This window comes from Hermetia illucens, chromosome 3 (assembly GCF_905115235.1).
Source record: "Hermetia illucens chromosome 3, iHerIll2.2.curated.20191125, whole genome shotgun sequence".
NCBI classification, from domain to species: domain Eukaryota; kingdom Metazoa; phylum Arthropoda; class Insecta; order Diptera; family Stratiomyidae; genus Hermetia; species Hermetia illucens.
In genome coordinates, this window is record NC_051851.1 from 94,091,016 (window position 1) to 94,114,216 (window position 23,201).

At 41.9% G+C, this 23,201-nt stretch overlaps 1 protein-coding gene across 1 annotated transcript in view; it reads left to right on the forward strand.

Moving 5' to 3' along the window:
• The first annotated feature begins 7,941 nt into the window (after positions 1-7,941).
• The window catches only part of LOC119650705 (fatty-acid amide hydrolase 2-like), an 82,669-nt gene continuing 67,409 nt past the window's right edge, over positions 7,942-23,201 (forward strand). The window contains exon 1 of the mRNA XM_038053705.1: positions 7,942-8,171. The gene's annotated coding sequence lies outside the window, so the exon portion shown is untranslated. The remainder of the gene's footprint in view (positions 8,172-23,201) is intronic.

Sequence of the window (23,201 nt, forward strand, 5' to 3'; positions counted from 1 at the left end):
CTTCCATTCCGTTGCTAGCTTGCACTCATCGTTAAACCAGCCGTTCCGACTCCTTTTGCGGCTGGGGCAGGTGATTGTGAGAATCATTTATTGATGCTTCATCTCCAGGATCTTTGTTGACTGCGTTTATTGCGGCATCTATTTCCCTCTTATAAATGTCGCGGAGGCCTCTGTTGGGGATGGCTTCAGTGTTAATTCTCACCTGATTATCAGAGGGAATTCTGGGTGGTGTTATTATCGTGAGCTCAGAGCACCATCCCAATGAGATAGTGATTCGAGTCTATCTACACTGATATTCATCAAGGCTGGGGAGTGGCGGCGTTCGATCAACACGTGGTCAAGTTGGTTGACAGTGGTCCCGTCTGGAGAGGTCCACATAAGTTTCTGAACCGCTTTCCGCGCAAACCAGGTGCTTCCAACAACCAATTCATTTGATACTGCTAATTGAATAATCTGCAGTCCGTTTTCATTTGTATTTTGATGTAAGCTATGAGAGCCAACGTATCGCCTGAATACGGACTCCTTCCCTACTTGGCTGTTAAAATCCACAAGTATGATTTTGATATCATATCTGGAGCAGGCTTCGAGGGCACCTTATACTGCCTCGTAGAAGGTATCCTTTTCCGACTCTGCAGTCTCCCCTATAGGGGCGTGAACGTTAATGAGGGTTAATAAGGGTTGTCAGCCCTACCCAACCACAACCTGGAGGACCAGTTGGTACAATTTTTCCCGTTTTTAGCCGCGGGAGACTCGCCTTCATCCTTCTCCGTCTGCAGCTTTTCGTTAAGAAAGAACTCCCAGCGGTCACCACATGGGTTTGGTAGTAGGGCTGTTGATGTTTTTTCAGCAGGCGTTTCCCAGGTTTTATGCTCCATTGTGGCTACCAACCCACGTATCCCCTAGGACCTATGCTACCCTTTGACCACCAGAACTATATTGATAATAGCCAAATGGTGAAAGTGATAGGAATGAACCGTAGGCGCTCTCGTGGGAAATACTGCAATCGGTAATTGGTTAAAAACTTCATGCTCCAGTTCCAGAATCCGCGATCCCTCCGACCGTTCGTCAGACTTTTGAAAACGCCGTCACTATTTTGCCGCCTTTCATCCGTAGTTGCTGATCGAAGCGAGATGCTATCGGTTCGAATAACTAAACTATGTTTTGGGTAGATTATCCCTGCACCGTCCGGTGATAATTCGTGTAGTTGTCCATTACAGATCAGAAAAATCGTTGTCAATTTATTAACAGCATCAGTTGCGCCATCAGTTGCTCCAAAGTATTGAATTTTAAAGTGACGTTATTCATGGTGCATGTTGGTTATTCTATATATGTATGGGTTTCCATTCGCCCTTGGTGGGGTTTAGGGTGTCAACCACGCCTACATCATCGCTCGCGGTTACCCGAAATGTGCTTCAGCTCCCCGACGACTTCCCGAGACGCTCGCACTCCCCTCTACTGTTCTGCGTCAAGTGCCCTTGGAGCGATCCACTCACTGGTCATCTTGGGAGGGTTGATTCCACTGCATAGCGTCGCCTGCAATGCAATTGTCGCCCGTCCTTAAAGTGTGACCTATCCACTGCCACTTCCGTCTTCCGATCACAGTGGGTACGAGTGACAGGCCTGTGTGCCGACCAAGTTCTTCGTTAGAGATAGTGTTAGGCCAACGCCCTCCGATGGTACGACGCAAACAGGTATTGACGAAAGCTTGGTGCGTTTGGGTAACAGTGGAGTTCAATTTCCATCTGCTACTCCCAGATACCAACACAGAAAGAACACTAGCGCAGAACAGTCTCAACTTAATCTTAGTGTTAAGGTAACTGCATTTGCAAATTTTAGGCAGGGTAGCGAAAACGTTGTTAATGCGCCGGGCGACATCCAGTTCGGTACATCCGTCTGCAGAAACCCCGCTTCCTAGATATACAAATTGATCGACACTTTCGATGCTCTGCCCATTAGTGCATGTAGGGGTGGGGTTTTGGTTGTGTTTATCTTCAGCCCAACTCTACTTGCCGCTCTTTCCAAATCCAATTTGACCAACGTACATGACCCGGCAGTAGAGCAAGCAGATATCATCAGCGTAGTCAAGATGTTTGAAGAAAGATGTCATCGTCATCCGGGCGAACTCCGCACAAAATCTTTCGAAATTTTACACGGTGCAGCACGTAACATTTTGAACTGTCATATGTCGCTCTGATAATATTTATTAACTTCTTTGGAATGGCACTCCTGTATGAATCACTCCAGATAGACTCGCTGTTCACGCTATCGAAAACTTTCTCGAAATAAATGAAGAGCAGGTGCACCATTGATCTAAATTCCGTAATTATCCATAGGGTATTGATGCGATCAATGCAGCTTCCTAAATGTTCTTTAGTACATTCCAAAATTATTTTAGCTATTATTTTTGCAAGGGAAGGGAGCACTCAGCTGCCACTCCAACTGTCACACTCAAAACGGGTCCCCCTTTTTTTGGGGCCTTGACCATCATCCCCGTCTTCCACTCTCTGGGAAGGCCTCAGATTCACAAGATTTCTGTACGAGTGGATCAGCCGCAACTGCAGGGGAAGCGATAAATAACTCTGTGGAAACTGTCCAACCCGGCGGCTTTACTCTGTTTGAGTGTATTGATGGCCAATATGATTTCTCTTCTACTTGAGGGAACAGTCCGCATCTGCGGACGTTAACTAGCCATTCTATCCAGAAAAGAGGAGCTTCATCGGATGTGATACGGTTAAGAACCGCGGTGAATTGTTCTTTCTATCTCTTCAGTTGTTCATCATTGTGTATGAGAAATCGACCGTTGACGTTCTTCACAGGACTATTGAAAGATTTGTGACTACATGCATGCTCTTTCGTGATATCATTACGATCTGCGGTCGCCAAGACCGTGTTTCCCCATAACATGAGCAAAGTGTTGTTAAATCCCACCTTGGCATTCAAATCTCCCATCACAATTTCAATTTCACCATTAGGAAGCCTTCCCTAAACTGCGTTTGATTGCTCGTAGAAAGCATCCTTCTTCGTCGTTCGGAAATTATAGTATTAAACACGTCACATGCCTGGCCTTCCTTCCCTCCCTAATAACTCGACCCACCCTTCCCTTCCTCCATCCACTTTCATGTACACCTGTGGCGCTCTCTAGTTTAACCTAGGAACCACTTAGATCGCACTCTTGATCTTGTCCTCTCTAACCTTTCTATGCGTTATTTTCCCCAATCCCTTCATGCTCCGTCTTACGTTGCCCCTGACGCCCATCATCCTGCCCTCGAGTTCGATGTTCAGATATCCCGACTTCACTCTCCGGTCGCTCGCAAGCCTATCAAGTTTAACTTTCGTAAGGCGAACTTCGAAGGTCTGAACTCAGCCCTAGCGTCAATCAACTGGGTCCCTCTCCTCTCTCTACTTACGTGTGACCAAGTACTCAAAACTTTCTATATTATTTTGTCTGATCTTCTTCCTTGTTACGTTCCCTCCTCTCCTAAGTTCTTACGCTCTTACCCCGTCTGGTTCACCACTGAACTTCACAAATAACTACGTCAAAACGAGAGTGCGAGGCAGAAGTTCCTGTCTTCTAAAAACGATTCTGATTTATTTTTTATCAAATCTCTACATTCATTGGTCAAATCCTTAATACGGAAGTCCAGAAACGAATATTTGTCCAGTGTGGAAGACTCACTCAGGCGCGGAAACCTGAAACCTTTCTGGTCCCACATTCGCTACTCCCGCTGCCCTGCCCAGTTATCCTCTCCGTCCATTAAATTTTCTGGCTTCTAAGCTAACTCCCCCCAGCTATCTTGTGATTTACTCTGCCGCTACTTTTCGTCAGTCTATGTTCCCCCTCCTTCCTCCGAATCCTTCATGATAGTGGATGTAGCTTGCCTCGCATCGGCTACCATTCCCTATCCTTGTCGAGTACCTCATTAGCAAACTTGATGCCAATGTCGGACCTGGTTACGATGGTCTTCCAAACCTCTTTTTGCTCAAAACTGGTAAGTCCATCTCCCTTCCCCTATCTCTTATTTTCAACAAAACCTTGAAGAGAGTCATTTTCCCGGCTTATGGAAAGAGGCTCTCATTATCCCCATACACAAAAGTGGCAATCGTACGCGTGCCGAGAATTACCGTCCCATTTCCCTCCTCTCCTCCTGTTCCAAAATCCTGGAAAGATATGTCAGCGACTGGTTGTCCGCCCACTTTGGCCAGCACATAGTGAAAGAGCAGCATGGCTTCGTCAAACATAGGTCCACTACCTCCAACTGTTTGACTTTATCAACTTTATCGCCAAATGTCTAAATTCACGGCAAGAAGTGCATACTATTTACACTGACTTCGCTAAAGCCTTCGACACTGTAAATCACAAGATACTTCTATTTATTTTATGGCTTGCCTCTCACCTTTCCAACTGATCCTGCCGCGTCTCTTTTGGCGGCTGTACTTCCTGCTCCTTCTCCCCCTCCTCTGGCGTCCCACAGGGATTTAGTTTGGATCTCCTGTTATTTTTATTTTTTATTAACGACCTTCCTCCCCCCCCCCTTTACTTGTCCCTGTTTGCTCTATGCAGACGTCCTTAAGCTGTTTTCCGCTATATCGTCGCCTATGGACTGTGTTTCCCTTCAATCTAGCCTGGAGACTCTAGTCCGTTGGTGCTCGACTAATGGTTTAGCGCTAAACGTCAGAAAGTGTCACTCTATGTGCTACTCCCTAAAATATCACCCACTTCTTTCTCCTACTCTCTTAACGGGCATTCCTTATCCTGCTTAAATTCCACTCAAGACCTCGGAGTCACTTTCGACAATAAGCTCCGCTTTGAGACCCATTGCCTCACTGTCATCAATCGAGCTGCAAAATTGTCAGGCTTCTTTATACTTCGCTCCTCCTCTGATTTTGACTCCATCCAACGTTCCTTAGCTCTCTTCAATTCCCTCGTGAGGAATACCCTCGAATATTGTTCCGAGATCTGGTCTCCCTCCCGTAACTATGATTGTTTTGCCCTTGAAAATGTTCAACGTAAATTCACCCATTCCCTCTTCTTTAAGAAAAGCTTCCCCTTTCGTCTCCGCTTTCTTAACCTTCTCTTCCTACAACAGCGTAGATCCTATCTGGATCTATGTGCATTTTTTAAACTTTCCTTGGGCCTGATGGACTGCTCCGCCGCTGACGACATCACCTGCCGTCCTGCGACATAACACAGGTAGCGCAGACACAACGTGCTCTTCCCAGAGCTCGAAGTCTACTTTCATTCACCCATTCCTAGGCTTTGCCGAAATTACAACGCAGGACAACTTGGTCCTTTGAACTCTCTACTTTAAGTAGTTTTAAACGTAGGATACGTTTTTTGCTTTCTTCTCCTCCTGAGAACAATAATTAATTGGAGTTGCCTCTGTTTATTGTCCGTTAAATTAAATAAATAAAATAAATGCCAGGTTTATGTAATAATAAAGTGCGTATTTATTGGTCCGAATGATGTTCGAATGACTTCGGTAAAAGGACGAGAATTGAAGCCAAGGCTGTACATGTGTTTCTTCAAGAAACTTTATGGGTTTATGGATTAGATATAGCAGATTAATGGTGAGTTAAGGTTGTATGGCTAAAAATCGCATTCTACTTTTTCAATGCGTTTTTCCGGAAACTGGATGTTGAAAATCGGCTGCCACCATAGCCCAAAATATATCCAACGAAATTCTTTGAAATTTTCACCACTTATTCAGAACATATTTTAGTTTTTAATATTTTTTAATAATCCTAGTTTGCGGACTGTAGTTAAGCCCACACGTTAAAATGCCACTTACTTTATTTCTTTAAGATGATCACAGCGCCCTCTAGCGTTACAGCAGAAAAACACCTTTTTTGGAGATGGGGCCATAAATTCCTCTGTATTTCAATAACGAACTATGCGATCGGTCTGGAAAAATTACAATGCACGCTCAAGATATTAATAAATCTATGGCGAGAAATTTGTATTTGTATCTTTATCCAATTCTTCACAAAAAATTTCTAAAAAAGCGAACAAAGCGGCCTTCACACGGGTTGACCCCCCTTAAAATGACACATCTTTGTTATTTAGATGCATTATCTTTTTGTCACGTCATACACAGGAACTAAACTTATTTCATAATATCCACGGGTAGTCGTGATTTATTTCAATATAATATATGATAGCAAAGCTGCCCTTTTTAAGGGTCCGTCTGTCTGTCTGTCTGTGGGTCACACACAGTGGTGCATCTCTAATCTAGGCCTCAAAATATATCCGGTTCCGATATCTGCACAAATAAAAAATCAAAATTTGACTGACGGTTTCGTCCAGGGCAGAGGCAACTCATCAGACGCTGCCTCACCTCTGCCCTGGCAGCAGCGTGACCGAAAGTGCCAACAGGTGGAAAGACGCTCCCTTTTATCAGCGCAAAAACACGACAAGGTCGCGAATTACGAAACTGTCAGTCAAATTTTGATTTTTTCAATTTTTAATGCTTGGGGTGCTACGCTCCAAACTAGGGATCCATGGACTAAAAAAACGTGGGAGTAAGTTGCTCCTCATCTAGTCCGGTCCACTATCACATGGATGTGGACTTAGGATCCCGCAGATCCTAAACAACAACCTTGCACAAATAAAGTTAATAATAGCATATTTCCACATGTTAGAAATTTACCCGGCAACCCCCCTTAGCTAGCATGGGTGTAAGGGATAACATAGTGCATAATTTTTTAATTAAAAAGTTTGAAGAAAATGCAGCTATTATTAACAAAGTTATAGGGGGTGAAACTTACCCATTTTTTTTTATTTTCGTGCATTCTACAACCTGTATGACGTCATCATCACATATCAATTCATCAATACCAGAACGAAATGAGTTCTTATGAATGGGGTCGCAAAGAATTATTTTGTTTTAGTTTTTTAGTCATTTGTATATGAATATCAATTACCCCAGCCAGACATGTGTGTATGTAGGTATATAGTATATGCGTGCTAATGAACTTTGCGGGTAATTCATATAGATATATTTGTACCGTTACGGTCTTGAATGAAGTGCTCTAACACACTTCAAGGCCCTGATCCAATATGGATTATTATTATTATATTCAATATACGTTCTTCATATGTACATATGTATGTTTTCGCGCTCGAAGTAAATCGGAAATATGGGTACGATCAATTTATATACGTGCATATATGCGTACAGTATTCGGAAATAGGCAGTTTGTTTGTTTAGGATGAGGATAATATCTATGGCTGTAATATACGTGTCTCCTAGTTTGGGAAAATATGAAAGAATAGGTTGGATTTGTAGTTATATACGGATAGAAAAATGTGTGTTGAAATTTCTTACATAAGATGAACACAAAACCTTTATACCCGAAGCACGATCTTCCGGTATTCCGACTTGTTTCTTTATTTATATTGTTATTTCTCTATTTATATTGCGCAATCCTTATCTTACTGTTCTTTATTATTTTTGCATCTGAAATAATTTTGGAAATCAGAAACCACTTTTCCCAGAACCAATCAACAAAATCAGTTCCTATCTAATCAAAAAAACTTTATGCAGAAGACAAAATCAGTAATAAAACCAGACTCCATTCAAGAAAGCAAAATTTATCAATTATGCAGATTAACATGTATCGCAGCATTTTTACGAAGCGCTAGAACCGCTCCCGACTTCTATAATGGATCAGAATCTTCTGAAAAAACTTTAGAAGTATCAAATTCAATTCGCGATACGACAATCGAAACTGTCCAAACAGCGGATAAACTTCAAGCTGGAAACTAGTTGAAAACGTATGTACACATTTGCAAACTCAAGTATCTCAAGTATCTCTACGGAAAGAATGATAAGAGTACATACTATTATCAGTGATAAGAGTACGTACTATTATCATAATTTATCTAATCCAAGCCCAGACATAGTACGTGCTAGCGCTGCTATAAGAGGGCACCGCAGATGTTACGGATGCTCCCATTTGTTGATAAGCGTCGGTGTCAACGGCAACGCACAACAAACGATTCTGTGGCGTTAATTAAATGAATAATTTTTCATGGAGACTCTGATATTCTCTTCCTAGAAAACACATAAAAACTTGATCTACGGCAGCCAGCGCAGCCCGAGTGCGGTGCCAAACTTCTTGAACGGGAGAAAGCATCCCAAGACGACTTCAATCTTGATAAGCGGAAAAGCGTGAGTACAATCCCAGATTTATTTTCGTCGCCTTCATTTCGTTTCTGGTCGTGAATTTATTAATATTTCTCTGCAATTACGTGAATAACGCGATAACTGCGGGTCCAGCTGGAGTTGGTGAGAAAATTTAAAAATGAATTAATTATGACCGGCACCCATTCATGTTTGTTTGGTGTTTTATTGTTTGCCGAAACCATTATGGATATTTTGTTAATTTCCTGCAAGTTTTAATTATATTTCTATAAATGAAGGTTGGAATTTTGCAAAACGATGTTAAATTATGCTTCCAGGGGTATTTCGTGAAAAACTGAAATATTAGTAATGTAGCTGAGCAAATATAACTACCAACAATAGTTATCTATTTAGTGGTTTGTAGATAGATTGATTTAATAACCGTATATGTACATATACGTATACGTTAAGATCCTGCAGAACTGTTTAGCTGCTTTTTAACCCAAAGTCGAAAACAACCAAAATTTGAACTTGAAAGATGTTTAAACTTAAAACGCAATACCACTTTTGGAATATCGCCAAATGTAATTTATGCCAATCTTTCTGTATTTCGCACCCTCGGAGATACTGCATATAGTGAATATTTATTATAAGTAAATAATACATTAACTTACTGTGAATATAACTGAGGTCAGCGTCTAAGTTGGTACGGAATATTTATTCCTGAAATTCAAATGTAGACACCTAACGCAGTTGGAGTAATTTTTTTTACACAATGGAATAAATGTGTTTAGGTTCAGCTTTTTTCCCACAGTACTTAGAAGCTGCAAAAATTCTCAAAGGCATCTATAATAGTTTCGCTGGAGCATATATCAATTGGTGTTTTATTCCTGTTTTGCTCCTGTTCACATTATGGTTGCTCTCTACTTCGGTGTTTTTTATATAATCTTTAAGCGGAGAAGTATCAAGCTATTTTATTTAATGATGCATGTACATCAAGCTACACTCTGGACAAGTGAGTTTTCTTGATTTTCCTTTTTGATCATTTAGCAGTTACCCCGAATTATCTGCTAGATATTGTTACCTGACTCCTCGTTTCCTTAATAAATTTTGACGCTTCCGTCTCCTTTCCCATTTCCTAATAGTGTCAAGACCTGTAGTTAATAGGTTTGGGGTATTTTCTTTTTGATATGCTTGCTCCATTACCTCATTGCTATGATCAGGATGTACTCAGTGTTTAGCTGCTTTTTCCTCCATTTAGCATTTAGCCGTCTAAAAATTTGAGTTGGGTTCTGCTTCCGCTGAGCCGACTTGAAGTTCAAGGCCCGGGTCAATAGAGTCAGAAATGAACGGGACAGGGACCGACTGATGGAGTGAACGCCTGATCAGCTGGACACAAGAGGAGATTGTTTTCAAGGATTTCTGTTAAACAAAATCTTATTAAAACCGATTTATTTTATGTCTGTCTGTCACACGCATTTTTCTTGGAAACGATTATATTAATTGACACCAAATTTGGTGGAAAGGTGGGAACTGTGAATGCTCACGAATACAGTGAGTTCATTGTACGTCCCCATACATGCAAAAGGGAGAGTGTATATTTTTTTCACCAAATATAGTGGTGTGGGTTATCGAATAAAAAGTCTCGGTTAGTACTTTTCAAAACCAGCCTTAGTTTGGACATTTATTGAAATGGTGGGGAGTGATAAAGCTGATAATAGTATATTACTTTAATTTTCAGTAATTGACTGGAAAACCCCCCTTAAATTTATCCTAGAATTACGTAGTTACTACGGCAATGTAGGCTATAACATAGAGCATGGTCCTACAATGTTTGGTGAGATCGTGTGGTCTGTTGTTTCCTTTACATGCAGCAAGTAGCGCCATTTTGTGTTAAATATAAGGAGGGCTACCGATATACGTGAATGGACGGTGCAAAATGTTATTGCACAGAATGTGCCCATGCGGAGTATCAAATGAAAGGGCTCAATTAATACTTTTCGAAACTACCCATATTTGATATCAGGTGAAAAGTAGGGAAGTAAGGGCTCAAAATATGACGTTTCACAACCTATTCAACTAAATCTAAAAAAAATATTGCTGTGTATCTAAATGAAATATAAGCCTCAAAATATGTACATCCAGTTCCAATATCTGCAAAAATAAATTTAATAATAGTATATTTCCATATTTTAGCCGTAAAACCTCCGTTAAGTTCATACTAGAACTACAAAATTTGGCACATGCATAAGGGATAACATAGGGCATAACTTTGAAGGAAATCCAACTATTATTAACAAAGTTATAGAACGTGAAACTTTTACCTTTTAGCTTAATTTCATGCATTCTAAAACGTGTATGACGTCATCATAACATATCATTTATTTATATGTATATGTAAATGAAGCTTTGGAGTAGTGCCTAATTCAGATAGATAAATTTGTACATTGAACAAGCGGTATTCAATATACGTAGTTTATATGTACATATGTATACTTTAATGCACAAAGTAAATCGAAAATAAGTGTACGATCAATTTATATACAAGCATATAGAATACAGTATGCGGTAATAGGCAATGTTTGTTTGTTTAGGAAGAGCATAATATCTACGTCTGCAATATGTACGTATTTCTTGTAGGTTGAAAAAAAAATTAAGGAATATCTTGAGTTTTTAGCCATATGCGGAGAAATATGCGTAGAAAGTTTCTCACGTAAGATGAAAACAAAATCTTTATACCCGAAGCGCTAGCTTCCGGTATTCCGACTTGCTTATTTTTCAAGGTAGCTTCGCGGAAATTCCCACGCATCGGAAAGGGGCATCTGAATTTTTGTATTATGACACATGAGGGATCGAAGTGGTCAAAGAACCCGCCCCCTCCTCCCATTTTCGATCCTGGCTAGCTCAGAGGCCTGCAAGCATATGTCGACGGAGGAGAGGCCTCCTCCAATGCAAACATACCGAAAATTTGAAAAGCATTTTTCTCATAATTGCATTTTTTAGATTGCCTAAACTCATAACGAACAAGTCTCGCCCGGTTGACTTAAAATCTTAATTATATGCAAGATGTTTCAAAATTACCCGTCGAACGGTGCCATGCAATTCTATGCAAGAGGAGTTTTAGTCAAAACGAAACATTGTGTTTACACCACAAGATCATAATAATTCAAAAACTGCGATAGCTAACCCATTGGAATAAACGTCAAATAGTAGCTAATTCTAAAAAAAAGTTTATTTTCGAAAATAAAATAAAAGAAGAAAATGTTTGCTGCTTAACTCACTTTTTCTTCCATTTCAACATATATAATACAATGTGCTAACTTTCTTACAACAAAATATATCTCTGTTTCACTGCGATAAAATTTTGCTAACATCCCTTTATCCCAAGTGCTCAATTTCTGGTAGTTACAATAGGTTAAAAGGAAACCAATTAATTCATTAAGAAAAACAATAAATACCTGAACCAAAAGGTGAAAATCATTTATAACTGTTAGATAATTCACATAGTTGATTTTTGTTAACTTTGATTCATTGGAAGACATCATCACCACTTCAGTTAATTTAATAATAATAATAATCGTTGGCATAACAATCCATATTGGATCAGGGCCTTGAAGTGTGTTAGAGCACTTCATTCAAGACTGTAACGGTGCACTACAGAGCACTGTAGGAGGCAATGTGGTCAGCATTCCGCTCGCCCGAGATTATTACCCTGATTTGACTCAGGTACTCATTCACAGCTGAGTCGACTGGTATCCGCCGTCAATTCACGATTCAAATCCCACTGCTGCCAGCGAGATTTGAACCGCGACCTTCCGTACGACAGCCTTGTGCTCTAACCACTCAGCTATCCGGACACTCAGTTAATTTGGTTTTCAATTACTTGGAGATCTGCACGCAACAGGTAATTTTAAGAAAATTAACGAGGATATTAATGCTAAAAACTGTAGCAATTGAAAAGGAGCACATACGACTAACTACAGAGGTTGCCCAGTGTACGCTGAAATCAAGCAAAAATCCCAACCAAAACAAAGAATTCAACGCACCGAAACAAATACCTCTCCCAACAGCAAGGGCCCTAGGAGAGGCTCTAAAAACCTACATCAATAAGGCGTGAACTATGCTAACGTTCCGAAATACGCACCTCAAGACCAAGAAAATGCAAGCGCCCCAACCCACAGTCTGAAAGGACTTCTCTTTACACTGACTCAAACGACGAGCCAGTTTATGACCTTAATGCAAGACATGACATGCGACATGCGTAATCAGACCCAGCTCTTACAGGTCCTGGCGCCAGCCAGCATAAACTAGAAATACATTCCCTGTTTTAAAAAGAAATTGATGGGTATTGCTTCTACGACCCTAGGCAAGTCTTCGAGGAATACATTAGGACTGGCAAGATCATTGCCTTATATAGTAAGAGCTTGGATCCTATGGTGAGACATTTCGTGCGGAACAGTTTTTGTAAGCTGAAATAGGCTCGGTTGGCTGCCAACAACCATGCGAGGATTTCATCGTCGTAGCTGTTATCGGTTGTGATTTTCGACCCTAGATAGGAGAAATTATTAACGCTCTCAAAGTTGTAGTCTCCTATCTTCATTTTTCCCGGTGTGTGCGGTTTGATGTTGTTGGTTGGCTGGTTTTCGGTGCTGACATTGCCACCATATATTTTGCCTTACCTTCATTGATGTGCAGCCCAAAATCTCGCGCCGCCTGCTCGATCTGAATGAAGGCAGTTTGTACGTCTTGGGTCGTTCTTCCCATGATGTCGATATCATCAGCATTGGTTGGGTGGACTTAAAGAGGATCGTGCCTCTTTCATTTGCATCAGCATCACGGATCACTTTCTCGAGGGCCAGGTTAAAAAGGACGCATGATAGGGCATCCCCTTGTCGTAGACCGTTGTTGATGTCGAATGCTCTTAAGAGTGGTCCTGCTGCTTTTATCTGGCCTCGCACATTGGTCAGGGTCAGCCTAGTCAGTCTTATTAATTTCGTCAGGATATCGAATTCTCTTATGGCCGTGTACAGTTTTACCCTGGCTATGTTATCATAAGCAGCTTTAAAGTCGATGAATAGATGACGCAACTGATGTCCATATTCCACCAGTTTTTTCATCGCTTGCCGTACAGAGAAAATCTGATCTGTTGCTGATTTGCCTGTAGTGAAGACTCTTTGGTGTGGGCCAATGATATTTTGGGCGTATGGGGCTATCCATCCAGTAAGATAGTGGAGAATATCTTATAGATGGTACTCAGCAACGTGATACCTCTATAATTGCTGAACTCTCCCTTTTTATGTATGAGACAGATAATGTCTCTTTGCCAGTCATCAGGAATTGATTCGCTACCCCACACCTTGAGCACAAGTTGATGAAACATTTAGTGTTATTGCTCACCTCCATATTTAACCAATTCGGCTGTAATTCCATCGGCTCCTGGCGACTTATGATTTTAAGCCGATGAATTGCACAGATTGTTTCTTCTATACTTAGTAGTAGCAGTATTTGTCCGTGTTCAATTGGCGGGACCTCCAACTCGCCGATGTTCTGGTTCTTCAATAGTTCATCAAAGTACTCAACCCATCGCTTCAATATGCCCATTCTGTCGGAAATCAGATTTCCCTCATTGTCTCGGCAGGATGAACATCGAGGTGTGTAAGGCTTCATCCTGCTGACTTGTTGGTAAAACTTCCGCGCATGGTGTGGTTGCTCCCTGTACTTTTCTAGTTCACAGACTTGTTGGTTCTCCCAAGCTTCCTTACTTCTCCGCTCGACGGAGTTCGTGATAAGTCTCTGCGCGTGCCCGCGTTCTTTGAGAATGTAGCATTACTCGGTATGCAGCATTCTTCCGTTCCGTTGCTAGCTTACATTCATGGTCAAACCAGCCGTTCGAAGTATGTTTGGTGACGTATTTATAACATCGTTCTTCAGGTGATTGTGAAGATCATTTTTTGATGCTTCATCTCCAGGATCGCTGTTGACTGCGGTTATCCCTCTTATAGGTGTGGAGGGCTGTGTTGTGGATGGCTTCAGTGTTAACTCTCACCTGATTGTCAGAGGGGATTCTGGATGGTGTTGTTATTCGGGCTCCGAGCAACATCCCAATGAGAAAGTGGTCCGAGTCTATATTAACCCCCCTCTATGTTCTGACATTCATCAAGGCTGAGAGGTGGCGGCGTTCGATCGACACGTGGTCAATTTGGTTGTAAGTGGTCCGAGTCTGGAGAGGCCCACGTATGTTTGTGGACCGCTTTTAAAATCGATACTCGATAGATGTAATAATTAGACTTTATTAATTTTAATGAATGAGTTTAAATTAATTAAAAACTGCGCCGCGTGATAACCGACTATCCAAACGTTAGAGGCAGAAGAGAATGATCTCCCTTCATGTGTTTCTTTCTGCCCCTAACTCATGGCACACTTTCCTCCCTGGTCCTCCACTCCCGTGGCGAGCTCTACAAAGTGGAAAGTTCCGCGCCATCTATTTGTTCGCATTCGCAACATTCAAAATAAATTTCGAATGCTGCGAATCCTGCCGCGCCACATCACTCCGCCCCCAGATGAAACCTAGGGGTTTCGGCGACTGATCCCGGAACTTCGTTCACCGTCAATCCACAAAGCGGACACGACGCTGCTTCGGGACGCACACGGGTTTCAGCCTGGACAGAGAGACCGCCTTTTTGTGTCCACCGATCTCGAGCTGGAAGAAATGTTCTCCCCGCTCGAGAACGCGGTACGGGCCCTCATATGGAGGCTGCAGCGGCTTCCGGACGGCATCTGTCCTGACCAGAACGTGCGTACACGTGTCCAGTTCCTTGGGCGAACAGGCAGATGTGGACGAGTGTCGGATGTGTGGTGGAGATTGTCCCTCAGCAGACGCACCAACCCCGACTCCGTGAGACCCGATCTCTTGTCAAAGACCGGATCGCTTGGGAATCTCGGGTTCTCCCCGTATACTAGCTCCGCGGGGCTGGCAGCAAATTCCTCTCATCGGGTTGTACGTAGGCCGAGTAGGACGAGAGGCAAGGCTTGGGACCAGGACGGACCGTCGTGTGCCATAATGGCGGCTTTCAGCGTCCGGTGCCAACGTTCTAGCATCCCATTGGATTGCGGGTGGTATGTAGTAGTCCGCTGGCGTTTAAAACCAAGGATTTTGCCTAACTCGGAGAAAAGGGTGGACTCAAATTGCATTCCCTGGTCAGTGATGACCACTGCAGGGACGCCAAAGCGAGGTATCCACTCTCGACAGAGGGCTTCGGCACATGATTGCGCCGTAATGTCTTTCAGAGGTATTGCCTCAGGCCACCGCGTAAACCTGTCGATGATTGTGAGACAATACCTATAACCGTGCAAGTCTCGCAAAGGCCCTACTATGTCGAGGTGTATTGTGTGGAACCGCTTGGTAGTGCGGGGGAATGGGCCCACTTCTTTCCTAACATGCCTGGAGACTTTACGCTTCTGGCATGCGATGCACTCTCTGGCCCAGGAATTGACATCCTTGTTCATGGAAGGCCTGAAGTATTTATCGGTGACTAACCGATTTGTTGTCCTGATGCCTGGATGCGCTAAGTCGTGAACCGCGTGGAACACTCCCTTGCGAAAGGTGGCCGGAATGTATGGCTGAGGTCCCTTTTCCGAGTCTTCGCAGCAGAGAGAGAGGTTTGAGCCGAAGATGGGCAACTCCCGAAATTTGTATTTGGGGTTGGATTTGAGGCTCTGAAGTGCTGCGTCATCCTCCTGCGCCTTGGCAATAGCCGAGAAATCGAGTGAGGCGGGGATGTTAACTTCGGAGACACGAGACAGAGCGTCAGCAACCGTGTTGTCCTTGCCGGACACGTGCTGGATGTCTGATGTAAACTGGCTTATAAAGCTCAGGTGTCGAAGCTGACGAGGGGACGCTTTGTCGGGCTTCTGTTTCAAAGCATACGTGAGAGGCTTATTGTCCGTGAACACTGTGAACGGCCTGCCTTCTAGGGAGAAACGGAAGTATTTGATGCTCAAGTACGCGGCGAGCAGTTCGCGATCGTAGGTACTGTAGTTCCGTTGAGCGGAATTCAACTGCTTCGAGAAGAAGCTCAACGGCTGCCAAACTTGATCCACCTTTTGGTGAAAGGCAGCACCTACTGCGATGTCAGAGGCATCAACAAAAACGGCTAGGGGTGCATCTTGCAGAGGGAATGCCAAGAGTGTAGCGTCGGCCAGTTGTTGACGGGATTTGTCAAACGCGCGGATAGCCTCTTCAGACCACACGATCTCTCGTGTGTCCTTAGTTTTGGGGCCAGACAAGTACGTGTTCAAAATCTCACCTGTTTTTGGAGAAATTTGCATTTCTCAACGTTTAGGACTAAACCGGCCTCAAGGAGACGTTGAAAAATGCACTCGAGATGAGGTAAGTGCTCAGACTCAGTGGAAGAAGCGACCAAAACATCATTCAAATATACGAAACAGAAATCAAGGTTTCGCAGGACTGAGTGAATGAACCTTTGAAAGGATTGCGCCGTATTGCACAATCCGAGAGTCATTCGGGTGAACTCGAAGAGTCCAAAGGGTGTACATATTGCCGTCTTTAGAATGTCTTCAGGAGCTACTGGGATTTGGTGATAAACCTTGGTTAAGTCCAAGGTCGAAATGATGCGGCAATTCGCGAGGGGATGCGCAAAGTCGTGGATGAGTAGAATTGGATATCGGTCAGGAACAGTTTATGCATTTAGCTTTCTGTAATCCCCACATGGGCGCCATTCGCCGTTGGGCTTAAGGACCATATGCAGTGGGGAAGACCAACAGCTGTTTGAGGGCCTGCAGATACCCTGTTGAACGAGTTGTTCAAACCCTTTCCGTGCAACAGCCAGTTTCTGGGATGGTAGAGGACGCACCTTCGAGAAGATCGGGGAACCAGTAGTGATAATGTGGTGCTGCACATTGTGCTTCACTGGTTTGGAGAGACTACACTCGGTAGTAATCTGGCTGAACTTTTGGAGAAGTGCCCGAACACGAGAGTCGGTAATATCTTCTAAAAGAACGGAAAGATTATTGCCTGGGTGAGATACCATTTGTCCCGACGAATTAAGGTTGGTCGTGGGGTCTATAAGGGACTTATTTTGCAAGTCCACCAGCAACCCATAGTGACACAAGAAGTCTGCCCCTAATATGGGGAAGCTGACATCCGCCAGGATGAAACGCCACGTAAACGTCCTACGCAAGTCAAGACTCACGTCCACTTGCCTATACCCGTATGTGTTTATGCGGGAGGAATTTGCTGCCGCCAGTTTGAGCGGTTGTGGGAAAAGTTGATGTTGGCGAGGTACGGGAAGAACCGAAACCTCCGCACCAGTATCGATGAGGTAGTTGCCCCTGCTGAGGGGGTCGTAAATTGTTAGACGACGTGGCGCTGCGTTGCTGGCGTCTGGGGCTGCGGTGCTGATGTTTGGCGCTGCGGTGCTCTTCGGGGTCACCAATTTAAAATCAATACTCGATAGATGTAATAATTAGACTTTATTAATTTTAATGAATGAATTTAAATTAATTAAAAACTGCACCGCGTGATAACCGACTATCCAAACGTTCATGTGTTTCTTTCTGCCCCTAACTCATGGCACACTTTCCTCGCTAGTCCTCCACTCCCGTCGCGAGCTCTACAAAGTGGAAAGTTCCGCGCCATCTATTTGTTCGCATTCGCAACATTCGAAATAAATTTCGAATGCTGCGAATCCTGCCGCGCCACACGCTTTCCGCGCAAACCAGGTACTTCCAACAACCATTTCGTGTGATACTGCTAATTGAATTTGTATTTTGGTGTAAGTTATGTGAGCCAACGTATCGACTGAATACGGGCTCCTTCCCTATTTGGCTGTTAAAATCCCCAAGTATGATTTTGATATCATATCTGGGGCAGGCTTCGAAGGTTGGTTCAGCTGCCTCGTAGAAGATATCCTTCTGCGACTCTGCAGTATCCTCTGTAGGGGCGTGAACGTTTATGAGGCTTATATTTCTAAATTTTCCTCGCAAGTGCAGAGTGCACAGCCGTTCGCTTAAGTTTTCAAATCCAATAACAGCACTTTTCATTTTTTGGCTGACTAAGAAACCTACTAGTGTCCGGATAGCTGAGTGGTTAGAGCGCAAGGCTGTCGTACGGAAGGTCGCGGTTCAAATCTCACTGGTGGCAGTGGAATTTGTATCGTGATTTGACGTCGGATACCAGTCGACTCTGCTGTGAATGAGTACCTGAGTCAAATCGGGGTAATAATCTCGGGTGAGCGCAATGCTGACCACATTGCCTCCTAGTGTACCGTTACGGTCTTGAATGAAGTGCTCTAACACACTTCAAGGATCAACATGGATTTTTGCGCCAACGATTATTATTATTAAGAAACCTACTCCGAGCACATGGTTTACTGGATGGCCACTATAATATATGGTGTAGCGGCTCCTCTCCAGGAAACCGGTCCAACGCATCTCCTATGACGCTGTTAAATCAGCCATATATTGGAACAGGGTGTCGGCTAGCTGCTCGGCAGCCTCATCTCTGTAAAGGGAGCGCACGTTACATGAAAAAATGCTCAAATTGTTATTCCTTTGTTGTTGCCGGGTTCGTCGTTGTGTTATCCGTTCAGTCCGAGGCTCCTGTTGTGGCTTCGTAACAAGCTGTTTCCCGTGTAGGGTTGTCAGCCCTAGCCACCTCCAACCTGGAGGACCAGTTGGTACAATTTGCCCCGTTTAGGTTTTATGCTCCATCGTGGATACCAATCCATGTTTTGCCCTGGGACCTATACTAGCCTTTGACCACTTATAATGGTGCCAAATTTCATACTTCTAGAATGAACTTAAGCCCCCCTAGGGTGAATTTCTAAAATATAGTAATATGCTATTATTAACTTTATTTCAGCAGATATCTTAATGGAATTATTTTGAGACCTAGATTTTGAATAAATGGCTTCCTGTGATTTTTGCAAATTTTTCGATTGGATAGGTTCTGAGGCTATTTCACTTGTAGGGCACACATTTTGAGTTCTCAATGCGCAAGTATATCGCATATGATTGAAACACCCCTATGTCCTAATTTGATGATACCCCCAAACCCGGGAAACTCACCTACAAGAACGTAAAAACTTCTTTACGATCAATCTAACTTTTTTCCCAAATCCCACGGAAACTCCACTTTAGTGACGCGCCAGCATCCAGCGCTTAACAGTCAATGAGGGCAAAGAAAATGCCAACGCCTCCCATAATGGAATAAACTGGAAATCCGACAAGTTTGTTCGTGACATTATTACCTAAACCATTCAGAAAAGGTGAAAGGAAATCACAGCCCAGCGAACTTCAGCTCCAAGTCAGGGAGACTGTTGGCTAAATCTTCCCTATCAGAACATTCACTCCCACTTTAACTGTGTCCTAGAGGCGTTTTGAGTGCAGAGCATTGAAGTCGTGGATCAATTTGTATATTTAGAAAGCGTGGTTTATGCCGATGGTGGTACCGAACTGGATGTTGCCAAACGAAGAAACAGCTCTAGATCAACTTTTGCTACCTTGTCTAAAATTTGGAAATGTACATAGTTATGTAGACATTATCTCAAGATCAAGTTGAGACTGTTCTTTGCAAATGTTCTTTCTGTGTTGCTATATAGAAGGAGCATATGGAAAGTGACCCCCACTGTCATTCGAAGACCCCAAGCCTTCGCCAACACTTGTCCGCGTCATATCATCGAAGTACACTGGTCTGATACTATTACAATTGGAAAGCTTGGTCTTCTCATAGGCCTAGCACATATATGCAATGCAATCGGAAGACGCATTGCATTGCTTTAGCCCACCACGTTGTAAATGGCAACCCCATAGAATGAATTTAAATTATCTACTATTATTAGCTTTATTTAAGCAGGTAAGGGAGTGGGATGTATTTTGGAACCGTCTTTGTGATTATTTTCAGATTTTTCAGTTGAGTAGGTTCTTCCTTTACCTCCCATCTGATATGGAAAATTCAACCAGTTCTGAAAGGTACTAATTTCCTTTCGTTAGATATCCCCCATTACCAAATTTTTATAAAAAAATGTACTACGCTTAAACCCAACATAAAATTATCACACTCAATTTATGTAAATGGACTCATAGACCACACTCTTTCCCCAAATTTCATAACAATAGCCGTTTCGAAATAAATTGACTGTGACAAATAGACATGCAAAATCGAAATTGACCTGGCTAAGACAAAACCTTAAAAAGACATATTAGAAATTATGTAAGTTTCCAATTGCATTGTCAACGACTTACAAACGGAAATGTCGCGCAACAAAGTTCCTCACATAGGAAAGCACAAAACCGTTCATACTTGAAACGTCCCGTATCCGGTTTCCCCACTTGTTCACCATTTCATTTAATTTCTGACCATATTGAGCCTTAGCACTATTTTATTGCTGAGCTACTTTATTCACCACCATTCTCCAAACGGACAGAATGATATCCTCCGTAGCATCTGTTGGCATTATTTTAGTTTTTTATGAGAAAACTTTAAAACGTTGCTAGAGTTTCGGTGCATGAAGCAATTTATTTTCAACAAGAATAATATGCCACAATAATCTCCCTGGACACTGCAAAATATAAGGCTCAACTGGTGTTCCACACAGAGACGTCCATTTCTATGAAAAAAGTGCTTGATGTACATCATTTGATAATTTATCTCGTTATTGTTGGTTTTCTCCGGGCTTACTTTCTGTATAATCTTTTGGGCTTGGTCTTGTGCTTAGTTTTATGATTAAGGGTTGCACTAAACTTTATTATATGCGGGTGGAGGAGAAAATTGGAATTTAAAAAATCGCAGTATCTACTACTCGAACGCCCAGGATTTGGTCGTTTTATATCCTTACGTAATCTTGTAGCGTGATGCAAATAGCGTATTTATAAATATTTGACATCAGTCCTTTATACGAGTGCATTTGAATTTGTTGTAACTGTATTTTGTTAGAAATTAAGAGCGAGAAATATCTTCATCTTAAGGGCGACTTTTCAAACAACCTTTTTCAAATTCGTTTTCCTCAAAATGGCGGTTTTTACATTTGCGAGAATTCTAGCTCAAAAAGTAGTAAACCGAACATTACGAAATATGGAACTATGATTTTTTATAAAACTACCAAGAATATGAACCAATATTTGGGATGATATCATTTTGTAAAAATGCCTCTTTTGCGTTCTTTGCAAAACAAAAAGCGGTGAAAATTGAAAAATTTGTTTAAACACCTGCAAAATTTTTGATTTTGATTATTATTTTATTATATGATGTCATATATATATATAGAAAATAAGCCAATAATTTAAAATTAAAAGCTAATCCCCAAACGTCCCGCAGTTGGAGAACTCTCGTTATGACCTTCCGCAGAATAATGCTCACTCAAATATTTGAGGAAAATTCTTAAAAGTTGTTTGAAGTATGACTAATATAATGCCAAATTTGGTTGAATTCCAACTATTTATTTCTAGTAAAAAAATTCCGTGAAAATTGTCCTTCTAATAAGATGTTGACTTCATAATTAACGAGAATATTCGGTGGACATATGGGAACTATGAAATTCCACGCATATAGTGAGTGGTATAAATTTATGTGGGGGCTCCCAATACATGCAAAGGGAGATGTACATTTTTGAACCGAATATATATAATGAAAGATTGATTAAATTGCAAAATGATCGAGTGAGGATTCAAAATGTGCATACTTAAAGTGAGGCAGAGCCCATTTTCACAAACTATCCAACCCAAAAATCTTAAATAATTTAGCGTGATGCGCTTATATGAAATCTAGGCTTCAAAATATGTCCCCCGATATCTGCTCAAATAAATTTATTAACAGTATATTACCAACTTTTTGAAATTGACTGGAAAATTCCCCTTAAGTTCATCCTAGGGATACTAGCATAGAGGATAGTATCACGCATAACAATTAGGCATGGGCGCTTCTGTTGTTTTTGAAAAACGTTAATTAACAGTTTTTTCAAGAAAAATAACAGTTAAAAACAACAGTTGAAAAATAACACCCATCTCCATTGAAATTGAAAAATCAACTGTTAATCGTTCTTCAATAACTTGCAACAAAACAGTTGAAAAATCGAAACAGTTGTTTTCATTTCTTTCGTTTTGCAATGAAACAGTTCATAATAAAAAAACAGTTGTTTCTTTCGTATAGTGTCGCGATTTCGCTATTTGTCGTTTCGTTGCAATTGTAACCTGTTGCCTGGAAGGCTCATTGCTTCTGTATTGAAAGAGAAATTCGCTCTCGGTTGTGGTTCGCGCACGTACTGCTGAGCTGTACTGGTGTGTGTGTGGTGTTTTTGTGTGCATTGCATACGCATCGTATGTGCGGATATGCTCGACTCGACATTGTCTAACTCATTCCCATGAAGAATAGCCGAAACGACTAGCTAATCGTTTCGATGCGATGCGTTTTTAGTTTTAACAGAAAACGCTTCTTTCCACTTGTTATCGTTAACAGTTGATTTTGTCATACGTTAAATGTTATACATTACCGCTTCATTTTCATGTTTTATTTAGGCAGAAAAATGTAGCTGTTGTTTTAAAATTGAAAAAACGATTAATTCGTTTTTGATGAAGAAACTGTTATTTTTAACAGTTTGGTTATTTTTTGCCCATCTCTAATAACAATGCCACATTACTTGGAAGTCCGGCTATTAGTATCAAAGTTATTGCAGTTCAAACTTATCAATTTCCCGCGAATTTACCGCGTCTTCATAATTAACGAGGATAATTGATGATCGAGTGAAATATTAAAGTTCCATTTGTGAAGAATTTACTTCTTCCCAGGCCTTTTAAAGGTTTTGCGTAAAACAAAGCTTTAATAGAATCGATTCTGTCTGTCTGTCACACCCGATTTATTCGGAAACAGCTAAGTTTATTGTCATGGAATTTGGTACGAATATGCGCCATTTTGTGTTGAGTTGAAAGGTGAGTTCAGAGCATGTGGTCATGTGGAGTATCAAATCAAAGGGCTTAATTAGTACTTTTCGAAACTGATCTTGTTTTTGACTTTCGCTGAAGCGTAGGAGAGTGAAGGCTCAAAATGTGTGCCCCTAAAAGTAT